This window comes from Triticum aestivum, chromosome 2B, assembly GCF_018294505.1.
Source record: "Triticum aestivum cultivar Chinese Spring chromosome 2B, IWGSC CS RefSeq v2.1, whole genome shotgun sequence".
NCBI lineage: Eukaryota > Viridiplantae > Streptophyta > Magnoliopsida > Poales > Poaceae > Triticum > Triticum aestivum.
The window spans coordinates 443952486-443960417 of record NC_057798.1 but is presented as its reverse complement, the minus strand read 5'-3'; positions in this window follow the sequence as shown (position 1 = coordinate 443960417).

Below are 7932 nucleotides of genomic sequence, written 5' to 3'. Positions count from 1 at the left end.
GCCTTCCCCTAAGCCCAAATCATGGTGAAGTGTCATGTAGTCGACGTTCACATAACACCACTAGAGGAAAGACAACATACATCTCATAAAAATATCGAACGAATACCAAATTCACATGATTAGTTATAACAAGACTTCTTCCATGTCCTCGGCAACAAACGTAACTACTCACAAAGCATGTTCATGTTCAAGATCGGAGGGGTATTGAATATCATTAAGGATCTGAACATATGATCTTCCACCGATTAAACCAACTAGCATCAACTACAAGGAGTAATCAACACTACTAGCAACCCACATGTACCAATCTGAGGTTTTGAGACAAAGATCAGATACAAGAGATGAACTAGGGTTTGAGAGGAGATGGTGCTGGTGAAGATGTTGATGGAGATTGACCCCATCTCGATGAGAGGATTGTTGGTGATGACGATGGCTTCGATTTCCCCCTCCGAGAGGGAAGTTTCCCCGGCAGAACAACTCTGCCGGAGCCCTAGATTGCTTCTACCCAGGTTCCGCCTCGAGACGGCGGCGCTTCGTCCCGAAAGCTCTGTCTCTATTTTTTACAAGGTCAAAAGCCACCATATAGCAAAAGATGGGCACCAGGGACCTGCTAGAGGGCCCACAAGCCCTAGGGGCGCGCCCAGGGGGTAGGGTGCGCCCCCCAGGCTTGTGGCCACCTGGTGGGCCCCCGTCTTGTATTTCTTCAACCAATATTTTTATATATTCCAAAATAATTATCCATAAATTTTCAGGACTTTTGGAGTTGTGCAGAATAGGTCTCTTAGATTTTTTCCTTTCCGGTCCAGAATTTCATCTGCCGGCATTCTCCTTCTTCATGTAAACCTTGTAAAATAAGAGAGAAAAGGCATAAGTATTGTACTATAATGTGTAATAACAACACATAATGCAATAAATATCAATATAAAAGCATGATGCAAAATGGGCGTATCAACTCCCCAAGCTTAGACCTCGCTTGTCCTCAAGCGAAAGCCGAGATCGATAATCATGTCCACATGTTTAGAGATAGAGGTGTCGATAAAATAAAATACAGACATGAGGGCATCATGATCATCTTTAGAACAACAACATATATTGTCATATAGTTTCTTATGCTAAAGTAACAATTCGTTCACAAGGTAAAGTATGAATCAGAAACTTTATTGAAGATTAACAAACTATGATCTCAGTCATTGAAGCAATTGCAATTTATCATAATATCAGAAAGAGTCAATGTAAGAGCTTTTGTACATCAAGTCCACATACTGAACCATCTTTTAGTCTTTCACAATTGCTAACTCTCACGCGATACTTATGAGATCAAAGCCTCGGTTAGACATAGAGAAAGATAGGGGCTTATAGCTTCACCTCCCAACCTTTTACCTCAAGGGTAATCTCAACAATAATACTTTATGATAACCTACATCCAAGTGGATATATATATCTGGATCTTCCCCAACATATAGTGCTTGCCAAAAAGAAAAAGTGTAAAAAGGAAAGGTGAAGATCACCATGACTCTTGTAGGGAGATAGAAGGTAAAAGTAAAAGGTAGACCGTTCACAGAGGGAAGTAGAGGTTGTCATGCATTTTTATGGTTGGATGCACAAAATCTTAATGCAAAAGAACGTCACTTTATATTGCCGCTTGTGATAAAGAACTTTATTATGCAATTTGTCGCTTTTATTTCTTCCATATCACAAGTTCACATAAAGCTTATTTTCCTCACACTAAAAGATCATACGTATTTAGAGAGCAATTTTTATTGCTTGCACCAATGGCAACTTACTTGGAGGATCTTACTCAATCCATAGGTAGGTATAGTGGAATCTCATGGCTAAACTGGGTTTAGGGATTTTTGATGCACAAGTAGTATCTCTACTTGGTGCAAAAGATTTGGCTAGCATAGGATGGGAAACAAGCACAACATGTTGGAGGATCCAAGACAATATAACTTCTATTCGGGAAAAAGAAAACATAACCATTATGTTGTCTTCCTTGTCCAACATCAACATGTTAGCATATAATATTTTAATGAGTGCTCACAATCACAAAAGATGTCCAGGATAGTGTATTTTTATGTGAGACCTCTCTTCCTTTATTACTTCCTATTAATTGCAACAATGACCAAAACTATGTTTGTCAACCCTCAACAAACTTTATTCATCATACTCTTTATATGTGAAGTCATCACTCTCCATAAGATCATTATGTAATCTTTTGACTTCTTTTATTCTTTTATTTTTCTCAAGATCATAGCAAGAAAGCAAAGGCCTCAACTCAAAACTACTCTTTATTATATAACTCACGGACTCGATTACATAGATAGATCACAAAGTAAAGCTCAAAGCTAGATCATACTAAAAACTTTTATTCTACTAGATCAATATATAAATGAAAGGATCGAACTAAGAAAAACGATAAAGGTTAAGATGTGATGATGATACTATACCGGAGGTGGTGATGAAGGTGTTGAAGTAGTGTCCTTCTTCCTCAGCTTTAGCTTGAGGGTGGAATTTTCCTCCCTTAAGTCATCGATCTCCTGCTCAAGCCTTAATATCTTTTTGCATAATTCCTGCTTGTTTTCCTGCAGGAGACGAAAAGGGACAAACTCGATCTTGGGTTTCTTTGCTTTATTAGGGAGACTTGACTTTTTGAACTCCATGTGCATGTCCCCAGGTTGGGGTAGTAGGACTTCCTCCTCATCTGAGCTTGTCTCTTACTTTGCCTTCAGATCATAGTCTTCCTCTTCCTCTGTGGTCTAACAATAATGCTCCACATCCCGTAAACCTTGGGGTCTGTAATGTAATCAGCTACTTAGCTCTCTCCCTCCGAATCTTGGGACGATATGCTTTCAGATCTGTCAACATAGCTCAAAACGAGAATATATGATATTGCCATGGTACGGTGGTCAAAACCTTTGGGAGATTATATAATGAATTTTTTCCAACCAAAATAAGTATTCTGCAAGAAAATGGAGTCCGAAGGGCACACGAGGTGGCCACAAGCCCGGGAGGCGTGCCCAGGGGGTAGGGCGCCCCCCAAGGCTTGTCGCCTCCTCGTGCACTTTTCAGACTACTTATTTTCCTAATTTTTTAAATATTCCAAAATGGAGTAAAATTGCTCTTGGAAAAGTTTTGGAGTTGGTTTACTTACCGTACCACATACCTATTCCTTTTCAGAGTCTGGGACGTTCTGGTAGATATCCCTTACGTACCACTCCGGTGTTATGGTATTAATAATATTGGTTTCAACATTTATGGGAGTACGTGAGATATAATGTTTGATTCTTTGCCTGTTTACCACCTTCGGGTTATTGCCTTCGGCGTTATTGATTTTGATGGCACCGGAACAATAAACTTCCTCGACAATGTAAGGCCCTTCCCATTTAGAGAGAAGCTTTCCTGCAAGAAATCTTAAACGAGAATTGTATAGCAAGACATGATCACCTACATTAAATTCACGCTTTTGTATCCTCTTATCATGCCATCTTTTAACTTTTTCTTTAAACAGTTTGGCATTCTCATAGGCTTGGGTTCTCCATTCATCAAGTGAGCTAATGTCAAATAACCTCTCCTCACCGGCAAGTTTGAAATCATAGTTGAGCTCTTTAATTGCCCAATAAGCTTTAGGTTCTAGTTCAAGAGGTAAGTGACATGCTTTTCCATAAACCATTTTATACGGAGACATACCCATAGACTTTTTGTATGGAGTTCTATAAGCCCATAATGCATCATCAAGTTTTTTAGATCAATTCTTTCTAGATATATTAACAGTCTTTTGCAATATAAATTTTATTTCCCTATTACTCAATTCTACTTGACCACTAGACTGAGGGCGATAAGGTGATGCAATTCTATGGTTAACATCATACTTAGCAAGCAATTTACGGAAAGAACCATGAATAAAGTGTGAACCACCATCCATCATTAAATATCTAGGCACTCCAAACCTCGGGAAAATAACTTCTTTAAGCATTTTAATAGAAGTGTTGTGATCATCACTACTAGTTGGAATAGCTTCTACCCACTTAGTAATGTAATCAACAACACAACACTACTAGTTGGAATAGCTTCTACCCACTTAGTAATGTAATCAACAACAACTAAAATATGAGTATACCCATTAGAGGATGGAGAAGGTCCCATATAATCAAAACCCCAAACATCAAATGATTCAATGACAAGTGAATAATTCATAGGCATTTCCTGACATCTACTAATATTACCAATTCTATGACATTCATCACAAGACAAGACAAACTTACGAGCATCCTTGAAAAGAGTAGGCCAATAAAAACCAGACTGTAATACCTTCTGTGCAATTCTATCTCCAACATGGTGTCCTCCGTAGGCCTCGGAGTTACACTTGCGTAGGATCTGTTCATGTTCATGCTCAGGTACACAATGTCTAATAATACCATCTACTCCTTCTTTATAAAGGTGTGGGTCATCCCAAAAGTAATGTCTTAAATCATAGAAAAACTTTTTAATTTGTTGGTATGTGAAACTAGGCGGTATAAGTTTAGCAACGATATAGTTATCATAGCCTGCATAACAAGGAGTACTACTAGAATCATTTATGACAACTAATTGTTCATCAGGGAAGCTATCATCAATAGGTAGTGGGTCATCAAGAATATTTTCTAACCTAGACAAGTTGTCTGCTATGGGGTTCTCAGCTCTTTTTCTCTCAATAATATGCAAATCAAATTCTTGCAGCAAGAGAACCCATCTAATAAGTCTAGGCACTGGTACAACGAGGTGCTATACAAACGGTTTTAACCCCTTTCCGCGACAGAATTTTGAACCGTCGCCAAGTGAGTGACTGCGATAGGGGATCCTTCCCACACGACCCAGAAACCATTCGGGATAGGGAGCCTTGATGCATATAGTTGTCCCTATAAAACTGTTTCTGATATCTAGAATATTCAAAACGCTCCACCCTTACAACTCATTTGTGCTCGCATTGCCATCGCAGTCGGTATTCTGTGGTGCTACATTTATGATGCACGACCCATCACAAATAGTTCACGATTATAGAAGCAGAAAATCACACACATTTACTTTTCCTCGACTATATGCGATTCGATGTGAGAGCGCACACAATTGTTGCTGCAAAATTGTATGCGAAGCTTGGATACATCCCACACGTTTCATCCGTCATACTCGCGTCGGATGAAGACCTATCGCACGCGTTCTTCTATGACCAAACATTTTCGATGCACACAACATCAGAAACAGAAGCGTCTGTGATAAGGTGACAATCGCAAACATTTAATAAGAAAGAATTGTGTGCGATGTTGTTCTTAATCGCACACGTTTTTTCTTGGTTGATCGTGTGTGCAGTAGAGATTGATCGCAAACGTAGTGGATCCTTGAAACATGTCTGATCTCCACGTCTATCGCAGATGTTTCGCTTTCGGAACCGTGTGCAGTGTAATCCCTAATTTAAAAATCACATGTTTTGAATTTGAAAGTAGGCAATCACTTATTTCATATCCAACCATGTTTATTCAAATATAGGTTCAACCACGAATGCATAATTTGATGCACAGGTACATACAATGAAGAACTACAGAAGCACCAAGTAAAGAATGATGAACCACAATTGTACTAAAGACTGTAAAGAGAGAGGCGAAATACATTCTGGTTGCTGGAGAAGCGGAATGTCCATATTGTGCCCTCCTCCATGCGTAATATGCGCACGACTCTAGGCCAACCCCTTGTGATGGTTGCCCATACATCCTTCAATGTCTTTGTTAGGACTTCTCGATGCTCATTGTAGTCTAGATGAAATACTTTAACCTTCATTGCGTGTCCACCAATCATGTACTTTGCAAGGTAATCTTGAGTGAACTGCTTCAGGAACCACTGCAAACAAAAAAAATCAGACATTGTTGTCTAACAACTCATTATGGGCACTGAAAAGAGAAGGCTGTAGAGTTTGTAGTTACCATCCTAAAGCTCACTATTGTGTTGGATAGAGCATAAACAAATAATTTGCTTGCCACCATTCGTATCTTTTTGCTAATAATCCTTATCAGTTTCCTCACTTGATTCTTGTTCATGAATATATCATTGCCCCATACGCAAAAAGGGTCGATGCGTGGATCCTTGCCAAGGGCATATGTACCTACAAGCAACAAGTCAATATTAGAAGCTAACAAGTGTCCAGGCCTGGATCTATATGCGCTACATTATGGAACGATGGGGGGAGTACAAGCTGAGGGATGAAACTAACCTTGGCGAAAAATGGTGGCCACTACTGTTGTTGTCCTGCATAAGTAGTGGAAGGCATGATAAGTACAACAACCTTAACATCAAACAAATATAGCAAAGGTAAACAACATCATCTCCAAATAATAACTTTAATGTGTTGGTTTCAGCATGTTGTTAAAGCAAATATGAAATGGAAGGCAATGTTACCTACAATAGGCTCAACAACCATCAAATATTGCAATTCAAACTAGTATTGTCGAAAATGAATAGATACTAGGTAATGCTTAAACATCACACTAGATAAATGTGTAAAATTGAAATCAAGGGCATGTGTTAACAACACTAGGCATAACTGGAACCAAATATAGCTGTTCAAGCTGGCATTGATGCAATCGAGCGGCACAGTTCCGACTTGCACATAATGAACATCACATTGTGAATGACTGGAATAAACCAGGCATAAATGATCAGTAAAACAACCAAATATAGCCATTGAAAACTGGGCAGAGTCTCACTACAGCCAGCCTAACAAGAAAATACAGATAAACATGGCATATCCTTGAAAACTAGACAAATGCTCACAACAACGAACCTAACAAGCAAATACAGATAAACAATACATCTGCTTGAAAACTGGACAAATGCTCACTGCAACCAACCTAACAACCAAATACAGATAAACAAGACATTTGCTTGATAACTGGACAAATGCTCACTGCAACCAACATAAGAACCAAATACATATAAACAAGGCATCTGCTCGATAACTGGAAAAATGCTCACTACAACCAACCTAACAACCAAATAAATATAAACAAGGCATCTGAAAGATCGAGGATGTCACCTAGAGGGGGGGTGAATAGGCGCTTTAAAATAATTACGGTTTAGGCTTGAACAAATGCGGAATAAACCTAGCGGTTAATTTGTCAAGCACAAAACCTACAACAACTAGGCTCACCTATGTGCACCAACAACTTATGCTAAGCAAGATAAGCAACTATGTGATAGCAAGATATATGACAAAGAACAATATGGCTATCACAAAGTAAAGTGCATAAGTAAAGGGGCTCGGGTAAGAGATAACCGAGGCACGTGGAGACGATGATGTATCCCGAAGTTCACACCCTTGCGGATGCTAATCTCCGTTTGGAGCGGTGTGGAGGCACAATGCTCCCCAAGAAGCCACTAGGGCCACCGTAATCTCCTCACGCCCTCGCACAATGCAAGATGCCGTGATTCCACTAAGGGACCCTTGAGGGCGGTCACCGAACCCGTACAAATGGCGACCCTTGGGGGCGGTCACCGAACCCGTACACTTTGGCAACCCTTGGGGGCGGTCACCGGTACCCGTCAAATTGCTCGGGGCGATCTCCACAACCTAATTGGAGACCCCGACGCTTGCCCGGAGCTTTACACCACAATGATTGAGCTCCAAACACCACCAACCGTCTAGGGCGCCCAAGCACCCAAGAGGAACAAGCTCAAGGGCACCAAGCACCCAAGAGTAATAAGCTTCTCAACTTGTAACTTCCACGTATCACCGTGGAGAACTCAAACCGATGCACCAAATGCAATGGCAAGGGCACACGGAGTGCCCAAGTCCTTCTCTCTCAAATCCCACCGAAGCAACTAATGCTAGGGAGGAAAATGAGAGGAAGAACAAGAAGGAGAACACCAAGAACTCCAAGAACTAGATCCAAGGGGTTCCCCTCACAT